Genomic DNA, 23,504 nt, shown 5'->3' with positions numbered 1-23,504 from the left:
GGCGGGGGGGGGGGGACCTCCTGGCAACACCCTTTTCTCTTTGAAATAAAACTTTTTAAAAGCTGCTGTTTGAGAGGTGGTAAGATTCCTCTCCTTTCTCTGTGTCCCCCACTCATGTTTAAAATTAAAGTTATAGTGGTTGGAGCAAGACATCTGGCTGCTGCCATGTTTCCACACTCCCAGCATGCCTCTGGTGATGAAGATGGGCTTCAAAGTATTTGGACAAAGCCTGGCAGAATGCGGAGTAGGAGGATAGAAGCTAAGTAGGGCTGAGGCTTCAGTAACCCACATAGGTCCTTGAGAAGCAGATACGGAAGACTCCATGCAAAATAAGCAACTGTATGATAACTTGATTTGCAGAACATAGAGTCAAGTGCAAAATGTCACCTTAAAACACACACACACACAATATATATATATATACAGGTAGGGGTGTGTGTGTGTGTGTTGGACCTAGGGGTACCTATTGTGACAGGAAAGATAGAAGCAACCTAGGCCAGCTTTTGTCGTGGTACGCTATGGGCCAGTTTGTACTGTCACCGCAGTTTATTTAAGCCATGGTGGGTTGCAGTGTGTGCGGGGCGACCATTTTGAATAGTCAACCTCCAGCAGGGGGTGCCATGGTTAGTCATACCATCTGAAACTGGTGGCACGGATTGTTTGAGGGTTAAACAACCCTCAAATAATCCTACAACAAAAAGTAGGTTATAAATTAGCCACAGTGGACTGCATTGATCGTGCGAACCAGGTCTGTACTGGAAGAGTGTTTTTTTCAGAGGGCGATGGGATAAAGGAAATCCAGCTTGGCTTTCACATGCATACAACCACCTCAGCACATCATGACTGGAAGCTATGGCTGCCATGTGCCAAGAGAGTTCTAGGTCTAAACCCACAACATAGTTTTCATCTTTCAGCAAACAGATAGATAATATAATATCATAAACCTCCCCTAGACTGTGCCAATAACTGGAAAAAAGAAGCAGAAACCATTTTTTTCTTGGCCTTCAACTCATGTGTAAAAGCAGCTGGTACTGCCTTAAAAGTGTCTATATTCCTTGTCTACTTCTGTTAAACAATACAAACACCTTCTTGGCCCAGACAAAGAGACAGCTCATCTTGGCCTGTGTGAGAACATCTTGCAATGAGCTGATTAGCCCCCAAATGGGAGGAAGTTGCAGTGGAGGCTGCTGCCATAAAACTGGGTGCCATCGTATTGAAAATGCCAGCAGATGGGGCCATAAACACTTCCTCCCCACCCCACCCCCAACAACCCAGTCTGCTTTGGATTCATCTCTATCTTTATCTTTCTGTCAGGTCGTAAATACCTCTCTCCCTCAATCTCTCACATCTGGGCCAGCTTATTTCCTGTTGAGGTTAATTTTTAAACCAAGTCAACAGAGGCGAAAAGAGCAGAGGCGACAGTGGTGGAATTAAATTGTGATCTTTGAGCAATAGGCCTTTAAAAAAAAACCTGTGCAATGCAGTTCCTGTAAGCAAGCAGCTAACTGGAAAGAATATTTCCTGGATCAACAACATGGAAGGGACAAGAAGCCATTTAACAACTCCTGAAATGTGGAAATAACCATGGATGTTCCCACTAAGACAATGGGACTGTGTTAACCTGCAAGCAGCAAGTCAACAATCTTCAAGCGCATTTTCACATGCCCCATTTGATCAGGGTGGGTGGGTAGATTTATACTGGGTTTCCAGCTTTGTCTGTGCTCAATCACTCCCTTTTCAGTCATCACTGCCTTGGTGTGAGTCTTGTGGATATCTTGATAAGAAACCACAACAATGTATAGTTACTGATGGATATATGGATGTTTCCTAACACTCCACACATTCATTTCAACAGGGCTTATGCAGGGGAACTACCTGCGGGATGCTGCCTATGGCTGGATGCCGCCTATCCTAAACATGCTTACCAAGGAGTAAGCCCTGCTGTATACAATGGGACTTTCTCCTGAGGGAACGTGCACAGGTTTGCACTGTAAACATTTTATTCTAAAACAAACATTTTAGACAAGGAGTTCTGGAAAGGAGGAGGAGAAGGAAAACATAAGTGACTTTTGAAGTCTCTTCTAAAAATTTTCCCTCTTCTTCTAATAAGCAGAAAAAAATTAAGAACTGCCATGTTACATCAGACGAAAGATCCATCTGTTCCAGTACTCTGTTTTAAACAATGGCCAACCATTGGCCAATGGCAAATAACTCCCTGTCCCTGGTAAGGTTGCAATCCGGATACGATGGTGATAGTCATTCCTGTTGTCTGCCTCTAGCAAACGGTAACCTGAAGTTTACTGCCTCTGGATACATAAGATCCTTTTTAAAACACACGCACCTATCATTACCGATGTCTACCACCCATTAAATTGTCCAAGTGTTTGATAAAAGCTGTCTGCTGATGGCCATCACATTGTTTTGTGATAATAAATGCCAAAAGTTGATAAGGAGATACCTAATCACCTTTATCTTATTTGTCCTATAGGAACCTTTGCTTGCTGTACTTGCTGACTAAATGTGTACATAACAATAGTCTCCCAAATATTATCAATCCACTGCTGTTTAGATAGTTTCACTGAAGATTCTGAATTTGCTAAACACACCTCTGCTGCTGCATGCAATCACTTAAGATGGTCTTTATGCAGGAATCCAGAGTCATTAGGTTCAGAATGATGAAGATGCATAGCTTTAGGAGTTACCAGTAGTTTAAAGGGGACATTCCTGATAGTAATCTGCAACAATGATCCAGAACTCCCATACTGTTGAACATCCCCACCAAAGATGAAAGTATTACCCAATCTGATCACACCCCTTCCAAAAACACTGACAACAGTTTGGATAGATTAAATGAAGTTTCACTGGCGTTTTGTACTACCTACTGAGAACTTCATTTTGGGCTTCTATTGTATTAGTGTTGATCTATAAAGTTTCAGAAGAGATCTAGATATACCTCCAATCATTTTCTTCCAAAGACACAACCAAGTTATGTTCCTTTTCCCACGCCCATAGGCTGTCTTTCTTTCTATTAATTGCTCAGAATTTTATAAACCTCTACTGTATCCATTCCTTGCCTTAAAAAACGAGTTAGGAAATACTGTATTCCAAAACAAAGAGATTATTTTAATTCCAAGAAGTACAAGGAATATTGACAAAGAGGAGAAAAATAAGGCAAGTTTGAACTTAGTAAGGAAAATCAGTATCAAACTATGAATACCTCAAAGCTCTTCTAGAGAGATGGGAACACAGAGAAATTACTAGCGGTAAGGAAGAGGGATTTGGAACATTCACCCACAAACCTCATCTCCACAATACAGATGATCAGTCATAACTCATGGAACTTCACAGCATCTCCTAAATATTTGGATATTTCAAACTACAGGTGAAGAAAGGCATTGCATTTTAAGAGCAGTCACAGCAGATTCTTCATTCAATGTATAAATTCAGCTTTGCAACATGCATTTCAGATGTACATACCATCCCTCAGTCATACCCTTACCCCTTTGTAGCAGGTGGGCTGTCATAACCTTTTTGGCCCCAAGGGTGATGAAGGCTCAGGGGCATATACACATATACGCGCCCGCACATACACTCTCCAGCAATCCTGTTACAGATCACTCTTTTCATACTGGGAAAGGGAGTGGAGAGAACAGGCAGCAGGGAAATCGGTTGGGCAGAAATTTGGTGAAGGCGTCAGGGCCCCCTTGGGGGCTACAGTAATGGCCTTGAGGGCGACATGTGGCCCCTGGGCTGCTAGTTGTGCACCCCTTATTATATATGTGCGTGTTTGCGTGCACACATGTATGTCTACACACATACACATTCCTACAACTCACTGTACTAAAAAAAAAAAGTAGTTAAAACGCAGTTTCAAAATTGCTCTACGAATGGTGGCGGTTGTGTGTTGCTAATGTCACAGGGACTAGCCAATAGGCGCCCTTCACAACCAGTTTTCCCCCATTCAATCTGAGCGGTACTGAAAATTGCAGAACCAGTTTTTTTCAGAGCTACTTTGTTTATATTAGTTGTGATGGCTATATATGGAATCTCCAGGTTCAGAGGAAATATATCACTGAATACCAGTTGTTTGGGAGCAAGAGCAGGAGAGGTCTACTGCATTCATGCCCTGGTTGTGGGCTTCCAAGAGCCATCTGATTGGCCACTCTGGGATGTGGGATGCTGGAACCTTTGGTCTATTCCAGCAGGGTTCATCTTACAATGTGTGTGTTCCTTTACAGACAGGTTCATTTGGGAGGAAGCAGTCTTTCAGATATCCTGGCCCTAACTCATAGAGGATATGGCAGAGGGTGTAGCAATCCTGCAAAAATCCAAGCACACTTTTGTAAACAATCACTTCCATCATCAGTTGCACAAAAGGAACTGAGCAGGGCCTAAACTGAGCCAAGGTTTAAACTCAGGGCTGAGACCCAAAATCTGTTTCCATCCAATGCCAGGGTTCAGTTTGATCACTCAGGGAGAAAGCACTCTCTGTGTACAAAGAGCAACTTTCAAACTCACTTATTGCTTCACAGGCCCAGGGCTTGGTTCTGGCTGAAACCAATCAGAGCCATTTTGGTATCTGAAGTAGGAAAGCCAAAGGGCAGCCCTGCCACAGAACATGTGATATGGTCCATGCGCAAGTTCTCCTGTGCAGGCCCCATTTAAATGAAAGGGAGCTGTGTGAGAGCATCATATTGGAAAGGAAACACACTGGGTCATCATCGACTACACTGCTGTCCTTAAGGATACACAAAAATTGTCACTAAGAGCACAATCCTATGCATATTTAGACAGAAAATGTCCTACAACTCCTAGCATTCCCCAGCCAGCCAGCTGTAGGACTTTTTTCTGTCTAAACATGCATAGGACTGCGCCACAAGGCATTTTGCTTCACGGTATGGCTGCCTCTGAATAAGCCCTGCTATAAACCCTATTTGGAAAAGATAAGAGAAAGAGAAAAAAAGGAAGGAGTAGTAAAAACTCCCTAACTAATAATAGCAAAGGCGGCACTGATGAGAATAAACGGGCACTTGTTCCAAAAGCAGATTACCAAAGGCAACTCCATGCAGAGAACAGAATGGACACTCTTGTGCTGGGGCTCCTTTCTTAAGCAGGATCTTGACCTTTGGTTTTATACATATATAGGGCTGAGAGGACATCTTAGGCAAAAGGGCATAGGGTTGAAAGGATGGAGGAAATCTGTAATAAGTGATCCAAAGAATGTCAACATTCCAACATGACTGAGAAGGGAAGTCAATCATCAGAGGGTATTCTCTCTCTCTCTCCCTCCCCCCCCCCCTTTCTCTATACATCCTGAATTTCTGCAGGGAAGGAAATTCTTTCCAAAAGTGCCAGTGTGATTTAGGAGCTTGAACAAGATGACAGTCATTTACAAAATTCAACTTGTGAGCATTTTTACTAGAAGGGCAATATAATACTAAACAATTTCAGGACTATGGCAAAATTTGGGAACACCCACCAACATAAGACATTTTAGACTCTTTTCCCCCAAAGTGTTTGGGACTGCCCTTGTACAGCCAGGATATTTTGCTGAAGAAAATTCTAGAAGCTGAGGCTCTGTGCAAAGGATTATTTTGTAGGAACGATGGGAGTGCTTCCCGTCCTGCTCCTAAAGCCCCATTTCTGCACTAGCACTATAGCAGGCTGTTCCAGGGCCATCCACCCAGAAGATTTATAGGGTCTGGGGAAGATGTGGTGCTGGAGATCATACCGCTGTCCCCTGCTGCTCTGGTGGTACAGCTAAGGCAGGGACCAATGGTACGCACAGGAACTCAGGCGGGGGGGGGGGAGGATTGCTTTGCAGGGGCCTGGGGCAAATTGCCACAGCCCCCCTCCCCTGAGCAGCTCTGAAAGGGGAGGAGCAGATCCTTAATGATCAGCAGAGAAACTTGCTGCCTGTTTTCTCCTGCCTCTTTTATTTAAAAGCAGGGAATCTGCTCAACCACACATCCTGCAAAGTAGGGATGGCAAACATGGGGCTCTCCAGATGTTGTTGGACTGCAACTCCCATCAACTCTCACCATTGCCTATGCTAGCTAGCACTGATGGGAGGTGCAGTCAAACAACATCTGGAAGGCCATACACTCCCCACCCCGGCTGCAAAGAAAAGAAAAGGCTCTTTACAAGGCAGGGCATTGCTAACAGGGAGGAAAGCTGACCCCCTTGTCCCTCATTTTTAAAAGAATAGATGGTGCATTAGGGAAGAAAAATCTACATGAGATCTGAAAGATTACCCCCCACACACACACCCCAAATCATTCACATTTTACATATGGTAAAATTTATGAACTTGAATTTGTCTGAATTTTGACTATTTTCAAACACTGTTTAGTGTCCCTCGAAGTCAAATTTTCAAAACATTTAAATCCTAAGCTCTGTTGGTTAATTGTAAGGCAATAACGTTAAGTGCCAACTTATCAAACTTTACACTTTTACATCCTGTTTTTTCAAGATCTCTAAATAAAGCAGCATGCATATTTGGGAATGTTGGAGGGGGGAACAAACAAACAAACAAACCACAAATTCGGAAACTGTAAATCTTAATGTTTTTAACATTCAAGGAGAGTGCCCGAGAATTCTTCCCCCGCCCCAAATTTGCTGAAAAGCAGCAAGTTTCTGGAAGTGTAGCCATGTTAATTTGTTGCAGTAAACACAATGAAGAGTCTTGTGACACCTTAAAGATGAATATGTTTATTATGATGTAAGAGTTCATGGACTACAGCCCATTTCATCAGATGCACTTGGTCTGATTAAGTGGACTCTCGTCCACAAAAGCTTATGCTACGATACATTTATTTGTCTTTAAGGAGCCACATGACTGTTGTTTTCAATGACAGAGTATATGATCTTATATGTCTGCGAATTAACATGAATTTGCTATGCTGTTATGAAAACTGGAGGTCCCAGTTTTCAAAACACAGCCACCTTATACATAGGAGACTGCCTAATACTACGTTTTCAGTCACTAGTCTTTATAGCTTTTCATTACAGCACTCCACCAAGCGTGCGCGTACTCAGGCCCCCTCTCTTCATGCAGGAGAGGCTTCAGCGGAAGAAATAAAAAACCTGTGAAGATTTCCCATTTTCACTTTTGTTTCTCATAAAGACAGTCAGGCTCTGACATAAACAACAATTTACACCCAGCATTTATTTTGGAAATTACAGTGGCGTGTGGCTAACGCACACAGATAAATAATGTTTTATGGGATTCTGCGGAGTCCTTTCAAGGCAGCGGATGTTTAGTAGAAATAAGATGATTTACAAAACGGAGCACACCGGATTTAGCAGTTAATCCTGGGAAAAATACAGACACACAAGGAGCTTTCACAATTAAAACGAATTAAGAGAGAGAGAGAGAGAGAGAGAGAGAGAGAGAAGTAGAAAGGAATGGCATCCCCTTTTTTGTGCACCGGATGTGGCAAACACTTTTTGCTCTCCATGACATGCACATGGAGATCATATCCAAAGCATATCATCATGCTTCTGCATAACTTCAGTGAAAGCCCATGGATCCGATTTCACTGACATGCTGAAGAAATGTGATACTGACCTCTCTACAGGGTGGGCATTCACCATGTTAAGGGTGAAATAGTAGCTGCCACATAACCAAGAGTGCATATGCAAAACCACCCAGAGAGTGAGAATATATTTCCAATATCTGAGAGTCGGGGGTGGGGCTTGCATTAGCGTCATTTAAGATCTCTGGGCACATACACCTGAAGCTTTTAAATATAAGCAGATAGCCAAGAAGGTGGGGGGGTTGCAGCAACCAGTAATATGACTTTTAAACCTCGTATTGTGAACAGCTCCCTATGAAACTTTGCTGACTCCCATAATCTGGGAGCAGAAGATGGGGATCGTGGGTGTTCCTTAGACAGAAAAGGTCTCAGGATTTTCATGGATACCAAGCTTAATCAGCAAGAGTGTCCCAGAACTACCCAAGATCTCAACCTCACACTGTCTCCAGCACCCATGTTTTTGGCAAACAGCTGCCTGTCTGAAGACACAGGACCTGGATACTCCACAGCAGCCAAGTACTTCTTGCCTGGAACAATAAGAGAGTCAGGAGGTCTGGCCAGCAGACTGGAATGCTGGAGAGAACTGAGACTGATAAGGCAGGAAGTCCAGTCCAGTGCCCACAACCATGGAGAAGAATAGCAGACAGCTTCTCCACTCTCTCCAAACACAGGTCTAGCATCAGCTATGATGGTTAGAGATAAGGATCGCAGGACCACGGACAGATCACTGGGAGGGAGAAACTTGCTCTGACCAAGTTCCAGCTCCAATTGAGGCCTCCAACTGATATCTCTCTAAACCCTGACTCCCTCTCCCAGACCCCATTCTCACTTACTGAGGAGTGCATATCCATAAAGGGACAACTTCTGGATCTGTAGCTGAACAATGTTGCCTTTCTGTTACTTCCCTGTGTCAGTGGGGAGTGAGAGGTGACTAGGGTGGAGAGGCTCACTCCCTCAGGGGTAACAGACTCAGGAGGAACTGTCTCTGGGGGTCCTGTTTTGAGCGGCTAGGTTCCTGTTGGCATAATCCACATCTGGCCTACAGAAGCTTGGGATCCTTCCGTGGTCCCCGCCCACTCACCTCCCCAATAACCAACCCCTGCCTGGAGGCTACCAGGGGCTTAGGGAGAAGACAGGAAGATGAATCCCCTTGTTATCTCCGACCTATAATCAAAGATAACAAGAAGATTCCGCTGCTCACTGCTCCCTCTCCCAATGGGAACTAGTTTACATCCGGTTATTTTTTTGGTCTTCTCTTCTTCCTGTTGTTAGTTTTATTTTTAGCTTTATTTTACCTTTTGATGCTCTCTTTATTTGTGTGTCTAGTTTAGGCTGTAAACCCAGACATGCATGGCCTGTCTTCTGATGTGTTTTGAACCACTTTTTAGGCACTTCACAAATAATAATAACATTTTACTAACAGATATGGAAAAGAAAAGATCTCTAAGTAAGCAGATGATGAAGCAGATCTGGTACATCCTAGATAACAGGCTTGCCTTGAAATTGTGACTTGAGCAAAGAATCTTGAGCAAAGTCAGTGAAAACATAAAACTCAACAACACGTGAGAGATAATTGTTTGCTATTTTGCATTGGGAAAAGCTGACAATATCTATGTAATTTAAACAATTCAGCTGTATGAAGGCATAGGCGCTGATGTGATTAAGGGCACAATCCTATGCATGTTTAGACAGAAAAAAGTCCTACAACTCCCAGCATTCCCCAACCAGCATGTGGCTGGGAGTTGTAGAACCTTTATTCTATCTAAACATGCATAGGATTGTGCCCTAAGATGCCCAGTTCTTTGGGAGCTGCATAACAAGTCCAATTCTAGCCACAGAAGATTATCTGTCCATGTAAGGAGAAGGGCCTCCAGCTAAGTATAAATGAAGCCTGTTGGATGAATTGTGATATGCAGTTATGTTTCCCAATTCTTAGCAGTGGATTTCCAATTAAAGTCCTGTTGCCAAATTGAATTTGGCCAAGTTCTAGTTTACCTCAGTTAATTCAAGTTGATCAATTCTTTGCTTTAATTACAGTTCCCTGGATATCTCCCTATGTGCAGGTTTTGCCCACATCTACATTGCATCATACGTTTTGTAGTTTTAAGGCTACACAAGCAGTCCTTCTCATACATGTGTTCCTTGCATGATACTCTTCATCAAAAAATAATGAGAGTTAAAATGGATTGATGGATTGACACAAATAGGTTGAAACAGTACAAGGTGGAAGATAATGTAAGTACATATAAAACTTATTTTTGGAAGTACAACTCATAATCAACTAAATCAAAAACACATGTTGGGATAATTCCCAGAGGGGTAGCTGTGTCAGTCCATTGCAGCAAAAACAAAGTCTTATTAATTTATTATGGTGTAAGTTTTCATAGACCAGAGTCCACTTCATCAGAAGCATGAAGTGTTATCCCGAGCTACAGCTATGTATACACATAGTTAGGGGTGGAGTAAACAGTGAAGTCAGAAGGGAGCAAAATGCACAATGCCAGGATGTTTGGGTTATCAAGAACACCTGTTTTGTGAATGGAGACTCTTAGGGCGCAATCCTATGCATGTTTAGACAGAAGGATTGTGCACTTAATAATGTAGTTGTCACTGTCAGTACTTTCTGCATTTCATTATCCCCCTTCACTGTTTATACCCCTCCTCAACTCCTACAGCCCAGGATAACATTCTCTAGTCTGTGAAACATTATTCCATAATAAAACTGTAAGTCTTTAAAATGCCCCATGACTTTCTGTTACATTTTGGGGTGCCTACCATGTTTTTCTATCAAGATCCATAAGTGAGGGGAATCACCTCATTGTTCCCATTAAGTAGCTGCTGATGGTTGTAGGACAGTGTGGATTGCCCCCAACCTGACAGAATAGTGGAATGCAGGATTTAAACACCTCCCACTGCACTATTTGGGTGAGTTCCTTCCTCCACCCTTGTTGAAGGGGGTTGGACTGGCCCTTTTGGAGCTAAGTTCCTCCTCTCCCTGTTGTCTTTCTTGAAAAGGGGCAGGGAAATTAGTTCCTCTGGGGCCAATTCCCACCCCAACCCCCTGCCTTTAGTTATTGTCAAGGCTTTTAACTTTCTGACATTTTGTTCCTATGGAAGGATTTTGCTCATGCACAGCCCTGGGGGGGCGGGGGTCCTACTTTATATTTAAAAATGTAATATTTTTCCTAACATGCATGGAAACCCCTGCCTTGTATATGGGTGAACTCGTTCTTTTCTCTACTGGTTGGCATAGGAGTACCAAGTTTGTTATTTGAGAGAATGACAACAAATTCCAATTCCTGCTCATTCTAGAAGCAGGTCTACTTTCACTTGATCTGATCGAACTGTTTTGAAGAAAGCAGAGAAAAAAACACCATGCATTACCCACCAACTTTTGAAGTTTGGTTGCTTGATTATGCTTTCTTTGTGTGTCTGTGGGTGTGTGCACCACAAACAGCTAACAGGTATGCAAGTCACTTGGCACAGTATGCCCCACCAGCTGTATATATTGAACAGGTTCCATATGTATTTTCTCTTTGGGTGTGCAGGCTGGTAGTATATGCTAAAAATGCATCTAATCTGGAACCTATCTGCCTAATGTTTGGCTGGCAGAAGTCTCTCTGAAATTCAGAAAATCTTAGTATTTGTGGAGTGAGGTGCTCTTACAATAAAACTGGATACACTTTTGAATTCCCCCCCAAAGCAAATAGAAATATAAACATGCAAAAGTTGAAATGTACATACTGCGTTTAAATATTTAACCAGTTCTTTGTTGAAATGAGCTGTGCGCAAATGGCCTTTCTAAATTCTGCACCCCCTATTTGTGGGCAAAGAAAATGGAGGGGGGAATTTCACCAAATTCCTCCAGGGGAAGGAGAAATTCTTCAGCAGTTTCTCGGGGTGGGGCTCACCATTTGCAGTAGTAGTTATCATAGCTCCTTTCTTTTTTCTTAAGGGGCGTGTGCGCGTGTGTGTGCATGTGCATGCGCATGCTGCTGGTAGTGGCAACAGCAGTAACTGTGTTAGTAGCCTGTGTTGCACCTTCCACAATGCCCTTGACCTAGTGCCATTCTGGGGGGGAACTAGCTGCCACCAGTTAGTATTCAGATACAATTCTGCAATGTGGCCACCTCTGTCTAGGGGTAGGGTGAGAAAAAAGAACATCTCACAAATTCTCTCAGAAAAATATCTGCAATATTTCAGCTCAGCTCAGCCAGTCCAACCACGCCCTTTTTGAGCTAGCTGTACCCCGAACTGGCTGTTTTGACTATACAGCAAACATCTCGGGAAGTCATGTTTCTCTGGTAATCAGGGCTGTTGGATTACATCTCTAGACTGGGCCATTTCTCTGGCTTTCCACTCCTACCTGCCTCACCTGCTTGAGCTACCTGTCCTGCTTTCCTTCCTTTTTGCCTGTCCCAAGAACTACAACAGGGATGGGCAATTTGTGACCCTCCAGATGTTTTGGCCTACAACTCCCATCATCTCTCACCACTGGCTATGCTGGCTAGGACTAATGGAAGTTGTAGGCCAAAACATCTGGAGGGCCACAAGTTGCTTGATCCTGATCTACTACAGCCATGTTTAACAGACCGCCTAGTATTCTGGTCTTCACTTGCCTGGCTGGAGTGCTTGGAATATCATTCTACAACAACTGGCAGATGTGCTTCTGGACCCTGGTTTGTGTGATTCTCTCTGGGCCTTGTTCCAGGAACTAGCTTTAGCCCATGCCTTTGGGCCAAAGCAAGTTCTAGGAATAAGGCCCAAAGCAACCAATCTCTGCCACGAAGCGTGGAAATCTTCTCATTTCTTCTCAGCACCATCAATCAACATAAGGCAGGAGGTGTAGTGATGCTGATGATACATTGACTGGGTTGGAGAGGAAGGAGGGAGGGGAAGGGGCAGGTCTTTATCCTCTCTTTGGTCCAACAGAGCATGCTTAAAGCTTGGGGTTGAGGAAGAGCATCTGGGAGGAATTTGCACCTCTCTAGCAATAGCTGGTGTCTCTGTAGGGAGGCTGGCCTCACACTTTGAAGCCTGCAAATTGTCCTGAAAACTGTCTGATCTATTCATTACAGCCAGCGGACAAAAAATTCCACTGTCAATTCACATGCGCAGGCCTCCCATTAAAATGTAATGGCGCTGCGCATGCGTGAAGGCAGCACTTTCTACGATAGCTTTATTACCGCTAAGTGGCAATTAATAACGGCCTTTATATATATAATAGCCTGTTAATATTTTCAGCCCTTGCTATTGCACAGTTGTTATGACGGCAATTGTGAATTAAGACCGAAAGGGGGAAGCCCTCCTTCTTTTTCCCTGCTTCCCCCAGAAGAAGTTTCCTTTCTGTTACCAAAAGTTTGCCTAGCCTTATTTTTATAGCTGGGTGAGAAAGGATTTACAGGGAGTTGAAATCACTGGAGCTAATTAGTTGAATGGCCCTATTATTTATCCAGGGACACGTACTACAATAATTGCTATTGCAGGTTTCAAGCATCTCCAGGATATTAATTCCAGAGCTCTCATGTCATCTCAGTACAGTAAAACTTCCAAATGGTACCCTGAAGGTGCATAATCTCATTTTAAAACTCCTTTTTCTTATTTTTTTTCTGGGGGAACTGGCAGAATCTCCTTCCATAAAAGCTGAAAAGAAGGGAAGAACTCATAATATTTTCCTCATAAGAAAACACTAATATTTTTCTTATTATATGTTTTTCCCCACCAGTCCTCTGACCTTTTCTTCCCTGTTCTCATGCTTTCAATGATGGGATTGCTACAGCATGCCATTTATTTGGAAACTGGATCCTATACACTTCTCACCCAGTGATTAAATGAGATTTTACATGGTTTCTCCCCTAGGTTTTGGCTATCACACAGATAATACTGATTGCCTGGCCCCTCAGATGTGGGGGATACTCAGCTACACACAGGTGGCACACAGAGAATGCTGTTTTGAATTGCCCCAGAGAAATCCGCTCTGAATTCTGCTGACCCGGGCCATGGAACAAACTCCTTCTAAAATTTTCAGATACGCATTGGAATCCAGTGGATCCTTTACTCTGCATGCATATTTTGCATGCTGGGGCACAATGGATAATAGAATTTGTCGTATTCATGATGTGGTACCAATAAGAGCAAATAATAAGCAGCAAAAGCTTATTATTTGTTTCTATGGAGTTAATGGCTGGTACGCACCATGGCAGGATCTCAGAAAACTTTATCTCAAAGTATGCTAAAGCTGAAAATAATTGAGGGATTTTTTTAACCTCAAGCAGATTGTATTTGCTCAAACTGCCTTGCAAAATACTAATTTATGTATTCCTACATTACAGTTTTTCCACCAGTCCCAATTATGGATGCTGTTGGACTTACACATTTTAGAAAAAAAATATATGGTGTAAAACAATTGAATCTGAATGTTCATACTAAGGTTATTATTAATGCCTTAAAATTCAAATTCAGTATGATTTGACTAAAGGTTTTTTAAGTGTTGTGAACCACTCCAAGAGCTTTGGCTATTGGGTGATATAGAAATGTAATAAAAATAAATAAACAAACAACTCCCTCAAAGTTAAATGTTAAAATCAAGATTTGAAAATGTTTAGAATTAAAATTGGATTACACATTCTAAAATTTGGTTGAATTGGTGAAATTTTTGTTACCGTTCTAAAATTTATATTTTTCTATCACACATGAATACATGTGTATATTCAGAACCCAAACATTAGCTACCACATATATTTCTATGTATCTTCAGCATGTATCATGTGAATTTATTATTTCCCAAAGACAGTAATTCGTAGAATTTTAGAGTTCTGAGAATATAATTGCAGTACTGTTAGGCTTGATATTAGATTTAAGCCAAACTGGAATTATATCAGCCAAGGAGATGGCGGTGAATACATGCCAGTTTAGGGATGGGTGTATCATTCAATTTCTGGTTCATGGTTCACCCATAAGTCCATTCCGCCCTGTTTCTGCATGGATCTGCTATCTTTTTAAAATATGCATGTGAAAATTTGCACTGAAATACACACTGAAAATATGCATTTTCTCTCAAAATGCGTATTTCTACACATATTTTGAAATTTTAGCTGATAACTGCATCGGAACATTCAGGGTGTGTGGAAGCTGGTAGACAATCGTCACATTAGCCTGGGAGGTACAGATCAGAATCAGATCAGTTCATATCAAAAACTCACAAATTCCTCTAGTATCCCTAATGCTAGTTTAGGCACAAATTAGGTAAACAGCATCAACTACCACCAGGGCTGCTGAAAGGATTCATAGACTACCTTAGCCCCCTTTGCATGTTACTCGTGTAAAAGGAACCTCAAGTGATTTCCTGGTGGTGGGGCTACACTCCTAGCTCTACCCCTGGCATTGTACACGCTGCTTGGCCCCGCCTGTAGATAATGCCCACATGTTACTGTGGCCATCTGTTGTGAAGAAGCTTATACACGAGCAGGGTGAGCATGTAGGCTTCAATGCATCCATACTAACATGTCGATGTTAGTATGACCATCAGCAGTGAAGAAGCCTAATGTAATCTTCCATGTGATTGGGACAATGGCTCAATCAGGACTGCTGCAGGAGAGCCAGGAGCATGGCCCCACTCCCCGCTACCCACATGAAGCCCCCTTTATGTAAGTAATGTTCTCCATTCTAAGCTGCTCTCGTTTTCTAGATATCTTTCCCTATCTCCTCAATTCAGAGATCCCATTTGCAATAATGCCCAGAATCCTTCTGCAATGTACTTCCAGTTTAGCCTCAGTTCCAATTGCACTCAACATTATGCTGGTGGCTGTTTTTATCAACCAGGCATCAGAACTAGTACACTTTATGCCAGTCCCTGCCCAAGGATGATTGGGTTAGCCTTGTTTTTGGCCCCTCTCATCTGTGCATCTACAGTCCATAAGTGCAGTTTTGGGAGTAAGTCTTGCAATATATTGCTGGGCAATATATTGCCTGTGCAATCACTCCCTATCATCCTCCAAAATCACATTTAGAGGCCGCTTACAGATGTGAGGAACAAAGAACATGGGACAACTATCTTCATCATGCCTTACTTGTGAGTGTCTGGGCTGCCAAAGAAAGAGAAGGGCTTGACGACCTTTTGAACATATGCCAATGTGGACTCTCTCCACAATGGCCAGTCCCTTACAGCAGTGTCCCCACCGCATCACCCCCACTCAGTGGGCCTGAACAGCATATGCAATGAGAAAACTGGCATAGTTAGAGGATATGATTCCAAAATGTGAAAAGTGCCTAGAAATAAAAGCATGCTGTGGAACACACTGCCTAAGCTCTGGCTAGACCTCCTCACGCTCTAAGCTTTCTGCCTGCCCATCGCTTCTAAGGTTTCACATTGCTAAAATAGATTGGCCCATTTACTGCTAGTATATGCGACCATCCTTATAAATACAAATGTACAGCTAAATAAACTCAGCAGAAATACGGGCTTAGGTGTACATAAGGGGGGTTTGTATAAACGCGTAGCCATTTCTCTAAGAAATTTATCACACGTTTCCCCCCCACCATGCTAGAATGGCGGCACATTCCATCTACGGCCTTGCACTTTATTGCCCTCAGTGGTAATATTAATAACGGTAAAAATAATAGCATGATCAGATAGCATAAGCTTTAAAGAAATGCCCCATTGTTATTCTAATGTTCTTAAAATCCCTCCCCACCCCCTGCACACACACACACACACACTTCTCCATACTGCAGTGTTTGCTTAGCTAAGTGATTTGCAATTACTCCCCTCCTCCCAGCCAAATATTTTCATTCCCTCTTCAACTGAGAAGGAAGGAAGGAAGGAAGGAAGGAAGGAAGGAAGGAAGGAAGGAAGGAAGAAAAGCCAGCCAGCCAGCTATGTACTAAGAAAAAGGTAGGGGTAGGCTATAACATTTGTTTAGGAAATTTATTTTAGCCAGTATTTCTCAATAAAATAAAGTGCATAAATGAAATCAGACTGACACCACCATATTTTCCACCTAGCCTGCAAATTAGAGTGGCATTCAGCAGTTGTCATCCATTTTCTCCCACATCTTTCTTCATCTTTTTATATTTTTAAGGAGGCAAAAAAGAGAAAAAAGCAAGCAAAAAGAGTAATAATTTAAATTTGGAGGAGTGTGTGTGAGAGAGACATTTTTTTTTGCATTGTTTTGTTTACAAGCAGCAGCATTTTTCTGAAAGTACCACCACTGCCTTCAAAATAGGAGGAGGAAAAGTTCTGCAGTTTTTCAACTGGTTCAGGTTGACCCAGAGAGAAACAGACTATGGAGAGCACCTATAGGCTAACACTCATGACATCACCAACATACGAATCCTAGGAGCAGTTTTGCAACAGTTTTTGTAAAGTTTGAGATTATTGGTGTGGTTTTTTTTGTAAAGTGGAAGATTAAGACACTTCTGTATAAAAACAGACAAGAGGCAAGACTGATGGCTGATCCCTCACAATGTTAGAATTCAATAATCTCAATCCAGAGAACTTCCAAAACTGCAGAAGGCTTGCACATACTTTGTTACACTGGTGAGAAAGAGTATATATGAAGGTATATTGAGGCACTGAGATGTGTTTGTGTTACTCCACTGCTTAATGTGATGCCTTTTCCTCTACATATAGTAGGATCCCACCCCTCCCCACCGCCCCGTTTTTTGTGCTCCAAGTACAGCTAGCTGATCAATGTGTAGGAACCACAGGATCAGCTATGAACACAAACTCAAAATTGGGTCATGTGGCTAAACCCTACTGCTCTTGATCTTTTAGCTGAATTTATAATTTATTTTATTCAGCCTGCCTGGGAAAGCAGATCCATGTGGCAGAGGTTTCAAACATGGCACAAAGCTTGGCCACCTTTGGGATACATGTGCCCTTAGATTCCTGAGCATGCACGAACAAAAGAAATTCTCTTGGGAAATAGTTGGGAAATGGAAAAGAAAGGATCCCCCCCATCTTTGCTCCACTTGGATGGAAAGATTTAATCTCACAGCTGGAACTAGAGGATTTCTCACACTTGCCAATCCTATCAATAATGTTTTACTGCTGGGAAGATAATAATGATAATAACAGTGTTGTTGTTTTTAAACACCCTATGAAGGGCCATAACTGTAACTTATTACAATCCCTCTTTAAGTAACTATGACTCAGGTATTGCCTTTGTTGCTTAGCTGGCACAACTGGGAGCTGTGACAAATCCAGGTCCAGTGGCTATTCCTATATTTCCTGAAAACGCACTGTGAGGTGCTGAATTAAATGTGAAAGTATCAACAACACCGAGTCTTTGCATCACAGAGATTGCAGATTGTCTCTCTGGATCAAAAAAACACAATGCAAGTGAAGGTGATTTACTAGGCCAACTAGTCTTTTATACTAGTTGGCCTAGTATAAAAATGCATAAATGCATAATTATGCATCAGATAATTATGAACTTTCAAGATTCAAAATAAAATATTGCTATAAGCCAGCCTTCCCCAACCTGATGTCCTCCAGATGTTTTGAACTCCGATCAACCCCAGTCAGAATGGACAATGGTCAGGAATCCTGGGAGTTGTCATTCAAAACCTCTGAAGAGCACTAGGTTGAGGAAGGTGGTATAAGCCATGCTGTTACAAGCCAAACTCATTGAGCTTGTTCAGATGTCACAATAAGACATGATGGTTAGGAGTTTGAGCTAACCATGGTGGCTTAGCGTGATGTCTGAAAAGTGGTCAGACCATTATTAACCATGCACAAACCACGCTCACTAACCATTTGCTGCAAGATGGTTAGCGGGCTCCACCATGGCTTAGCATGAAGTCTTAGCAGGCCCTCTTGGTTAACGGAGTGCTTGCATACAGCTCTGCAGCAAGAGCGGCCAAAAACGGCCATTACAGGAGCGGTGCTGCTGATGGCTGTTGGTGGGCATTTCCTTCTTTCTTTCTGCTTCTGCTACAAAAATAAGCACTGCCCCCCTCCAAATCCAGCGAAAAATTATGCAAAATCGCCACATTACTAAAATGCGCAAAGTTGCTATATAGCTAAAATGCACATTTGAGCAAAGCTGTCATTGCAGTATAGCGATTTTGTGCAAATGCGCATATGTGTGTTTTAGCAATATGGCAATTTTGCTCACATTCATCCCTTATTATCCATGGCCTGCTTCTCCCTCCCTGCTTTGTTTTCCCTTCTGCCCACACTCTAAATTTAGACTGTAAGGTCCTTAGGGCAAGTATCCCCAAGTATCCCCAAGGACCTTTTGCTTATTTTAGGGCTGAATTACATGTTAGACATATATATGTTAGACATATATCTGTTCTGGTAAATCTTCTGGGTCTAGCAGATCTCTTTTAGCCTGAGCTCAGAAAATGTCTGAGGAGGGGAAGAAAAGAGCACTTGAAAGGTATGTTCAGTGTGGCTTGTAACAACATGGCTTACACCAATATTTTATTTTGAATCTTGAAAATTCATATTCAGTTGCTGCTTTTTTAAAAGACTATTCGGCCTAGAAAACAGTATCACTTGCATCATGTCTTTTGATCAGAGAGACAATCTGCACTCCCTATGATGCAAAGAGTTGGTGTTATTGATACTTTCACATTTAATTCAGCTCAGAACATAGACCTTATGACTTCTAAGGCACGGGTGGACAGACCTGGCTTATGGAATCTATTTTCATTCATTCATTACATTTCTATACTGCCCAATAGCCAAAACTTTCTGGGCAGTTCACAACATGATAAAACTTCTATAAAAACTTTAGGGTGCAATCCTATCTAGATAGGCGGCCGCCTCTGAACTTAGAGGTGACAGCCTATCCAAAGCAAGGCAGGAGAAGCATGGAGGGGATCGTTCCCTCCGTGCTCCTCCTGCCCTGCTTTTTCTGCTAGACAGCTGATTGCAACTGTCTAGCTGCAGGAGCATGGAGTGGGGAAGGAGGCTGCTCTCCGTAGTCAGACATAGTCTGTGTTGTACAGGCAGCTACGCTCTTGCTACACTCTTCCTACTCCGGAACACCCCCAGCCATGACCCTTTCTGGCTGCTCTGCACTCCTCTTGTGCGGGGACGTCAGTTCTCTAGGACCCGACCTCGGAGTGCAGGCTTCAAGGTTGGTTCCCAGATAACAGCATATCCTATGGCTGTCTAGCTGTTGTCTAGCGGCCATAGGATTGCTCCCTCCATATTCAAAACTTTGAAGTATTTAAAAAAATAAGTTTGAAACAATTGGCAATAAAACTACCAGCACCTGATAAAAACTAAAATCCTCCCCCCCACCCCACTCATATACTGTCAAATGCCTGGCAGTAGGGGCAAGTCTTAATGTGGTGGTGAAAAGTTGGCAATGTTGGTGCCAAATGGACCTCACTGGGGAAAGTGTTCCATAATTGGGGACCACTACCAAGAAGTCTCTCTCTCTTGTTGCCATTCTCTGAAACTCTGTCGGAAGAGGCACTTGGAGGAGGGTCTCAGACGATGAGCATAGTATACGGGCAGGTTCATACCAGGAGAGGCACCCCATCAGGTATCACAGTCCCAAGTCATGTAAACCTTTATATGTCAAATTTTATTTTAAATGTGTTTTTTACTAGAACCCTCAAAGTCCAACCGAAGCCAGGTGCAAAATAGTGGTGTGGTGAGTGGAAGCAGACATATATCTAGAATTAATCAAAAGTGTGCCCCTCAGTACATGCATGGTCTAGGAAGTTGCTTTAATTTTATTCATTCATTATTCATTTTTTAAGTATTTTAACCCACCCTTCATCCTTGGATATCAGCGTGGCATACAAGAGGCATAAAAAAATCAAAATATGCTACAATACAATACAGTAAAATGTTAAACATCACAGTAAAAATAAATCAGAAGCATAAAAACTGCAGACCAAACCAAACACAAGGCAGCATAACATTTTCAAATGTCTGGGCAAATAAGTTTTAAACTGTGACCAAAACTATAGCAACATCAGCTCCACTCAAGCTTCACTGGGGAGGGCATTCCAGAGACTGGGGGCCATCACAGAGAAGGCCTTCTGCTTAGTTCCTACACAATGGGCTTCCCCTAGCAAAGGAACCCAGAGGACAGCCTCCTTTGGAGAGCTAAGGCATGGGCAGATTGGTTTAGGGAGAGATGTTCCTTTTAGCATCAGTCTCTTCACACAAAAATCAATTCCTGGTTCTCTCCTTCCGCACAACTTGCTTGTTGCAACCTAATTTAGGACCCCACTGTCCAAAAGAGCATTTCTGTTACTCTTGTTAAAGCGACTGGGAGACAGAAAACCCTGGATTCTCTACTGCAAATCACCCAGAGATCTACCAGTAGATCCCAATCTACGTTCTGCCACCCCTGCCCTAAGATCCCAGATTCAGGACCTGCTGCAGGTTGGTGCCTTGACAGAGTTTGTGTACAGCCCTCTTACTAGCTGTATCCTGGGAAATAGTAGAAAATTCATGATTTTTAGGACATGGTGATCTGCAGTCTTACCACATGGCGGCACTTTCACAAGACCCTTTAACCCCATGACTATTAAAAGGAAGGGTCTCCCAGCGATAACTCTTCCAGCTCAGAAACAGTTGTGTGAATTGGCTCCAATGAGCCACTTATGGGGGTGGGGGGAAGAAATGAAGGAACTGTGAAATCAAAGACATTTTGGTTTCTTTGAAAAACACAGCATCCTCAACAGCAAAATGGTTAGCAATAAATCATTCAAATCAATTAACCAAAATCAATTACTCTTGAGCTTAGTTTATGTGGTAGTAACTCCGATGGAAATCAACAGAAAACGCACAGAAGATCACTACCAATGAATTCGTCAATTAGCTACACTGATTAATCAATTAATGCAACCATCCCTAAAAATATAGTCAGGGGGAAACAACCACTATTTTTTGTGTGTGTTACTGATGTGCATACAAACCATAATTAGCGTGTATGCTTTGCTTGGAAAAAGCCAACCATCCACCCCCCGGCTATCATTACCGGTGACTTTTATAACCTGCTTTATAAGAGGTTATTAAGGAATATGGCAAGGGATGGTAATTGCTATCTAATATGAATAAGGCATTTTATGAAATGGCCCTTTTATTTAGACTGTTAACTGGAAAGTGGTAGCCATTATAAATAAGGGGTGTGTGTGTGTGTGTGTGTGTGAGAGAGAGAGAGAGAGAGAGAGAGAGAGAGCGAGAGCGAGCGAGCGAGCGAGCGAGCGCATGAGCACGAGCACGAGCATTAGCTAGCCTACAGCTTGTGAATATAACCTATTCTATGAAGAATATTAACTGGGAATGCCAGAACCCATTAAAATGGAAGACACCACCATTAGGGCCTTTTTTTCTAATTCATGGACAGTCCCAAACTTCTCTCAAGAAGTCTGCAGCTTGAGCCTTGCTGTGGATGATGACCCTAACATGACAGCACTTAATTTTTTAAAAGAGAGGTGTTAGTTTTCAGGATACACTTTTCCCAAGAGGAGACAACAGCTTTCCAAATGATTCAGGTTGAACTTGAGAAAAGTTGGCTGTGGAGGGCATCTATAAGCTAACACTTGTGACATCGCCAACATTCCACCCCTCCCAGCCCTTGGAGCAGTTTTGTAACTGTTTTTATTATGTTTGCAGTGTTTTTTTGTCAGGTGAAAGATGGACTTCCAAAGGCCATTCCTTTCCCTGGAAGAAAGGAGTCCCATACTTTGAGACGCTATAGCTCTTTGAAAAAGCATAGGCCTCCTTAGGCAAAGCAGCTTTACCAACTCTTAGACTTGACAGATCCCTCCCCAGGATGGTTGGACACTGTTCTTTTGCCTCCCCTTCCTGTTAGCACTTTGTGTGGCAAAGCAACTCACACAAGAAGCTCAGATTCAATTCTTGCTGCTGCAACTTCACTTCCTGACTATAAGTTTTTCCCTGTAATCCCAGCCCTGTCAGTCCCAATACTTGTCCTCTCTCCACCATGGCTTTACCTGCTTGGTCTGGAGTGCCTTGCTGGAAAAGTTCTGAGTTTGCCTCTCCAATTTATGGTTTTGCCTTAGCCAGATGCCTCAGTTCAACCTCACCAGTGAAACAGCCCCCGCTCTACAGAGAGCCACATAGTCCCTCTTCCTCCCCCTACCCAAAAGACCCTGACCTGGGGAGGGGGCCGGGGCTCCTCCAGTGCATGACATTGTTAGGAGTTGAAGAGAAACCATAGTCACAATAAATTGGCGGGGGGATCCCAAGCAAACTTTATCAACTCAAAACTGCTTGCAAACATTTATATTCTCCTAATTAGAAGATGCTGTTGGATTTAGAAATGTTTTTTTGGGGGGGTATGTAAAAGTATTGAATTTATGAACTGGATACTTTGCAATTATTGCCTTACATTCAGAATATTCCAAGACAAATGTGAAATCTGAAAATGTTCAAGTTTCAAAAAGTCAGATGTATTGTTTTTTTACATTTTGGCAAATTTTCAAATTGGTTTGTTTGTTTTAGCTCAAACAGGTGGTAAACTTAAAAGGATGCTCCTGGTCATTCTTTGAGATCATTCTTGATGAGATATAGGAGAAAAGAAAATCACACTCAGGTGCAACACCAACTCTATAAGTGGGCCACTGCATGTATAAGTCAGCCATTGTAGATAGGACTATCACCTCATCTCAAACACAAGACATTTCAGTGGAGTCCATTCACACATTTGGCTATCAGTCATCAAGTGTACACTGAGAAATCAAGCAACATATATGCATGTGGAGAGGGACTGTAGCTCAATGGTAAAGCACCAGCTTTGCATGCAGAAGGCCCACGTTCAATCCCTGGCATCTCCAGTTAAACAGATCAGGTAGCAGATGATACAAAAGACCTAAGAGAATCTGGAAAGCCACTGCAAGTCACAGCAGACAATAAGGAAGGACATCACAGAAGGGAGAAAAACTGATCTATTTTCTTCTGGAGGGAGAAGAAGGCAGCTTCCTATATTCCTATGTGAATCAGGCCTTAGATAAATTGATTAA

General features: G+C 42.5%; 1 protein-coding gene across 15 annotated transcripts in view; it reads right to left on the bottom strand.

Annotated features, from left to right (window-relative positions):
• The window catches only part of SKAP1 (src kinase associated phosphoprotein 1), a 433,456-nt gene that overhangs the window by 237,978 nt on the left and 171,974 nt on the right, over positions 1 to 23,504 (bottom strand). The window lies entirely within an intron of this gene.

The sequence above is a fragment of the Heloderma suspectum genome, chromosome 6 (assembly GCF_057233095.1).
Source record: "Heloderma suspectum isolate Gila_16-S chromosome 6, 16-S_ref, whole genome shotgun sequence".
Lineage (NCBI taxonomy): Eukaryota > Metazoa > Chordata > Lepidosauria > Squamata > Helodermatidae > Heloderma > Heloderma suspectum.
The sequence above is the reverse complement of the archived record's forward strand: the minus strand, read 5'-3'. Positions and strand labels throughout refer to the sequence as shown.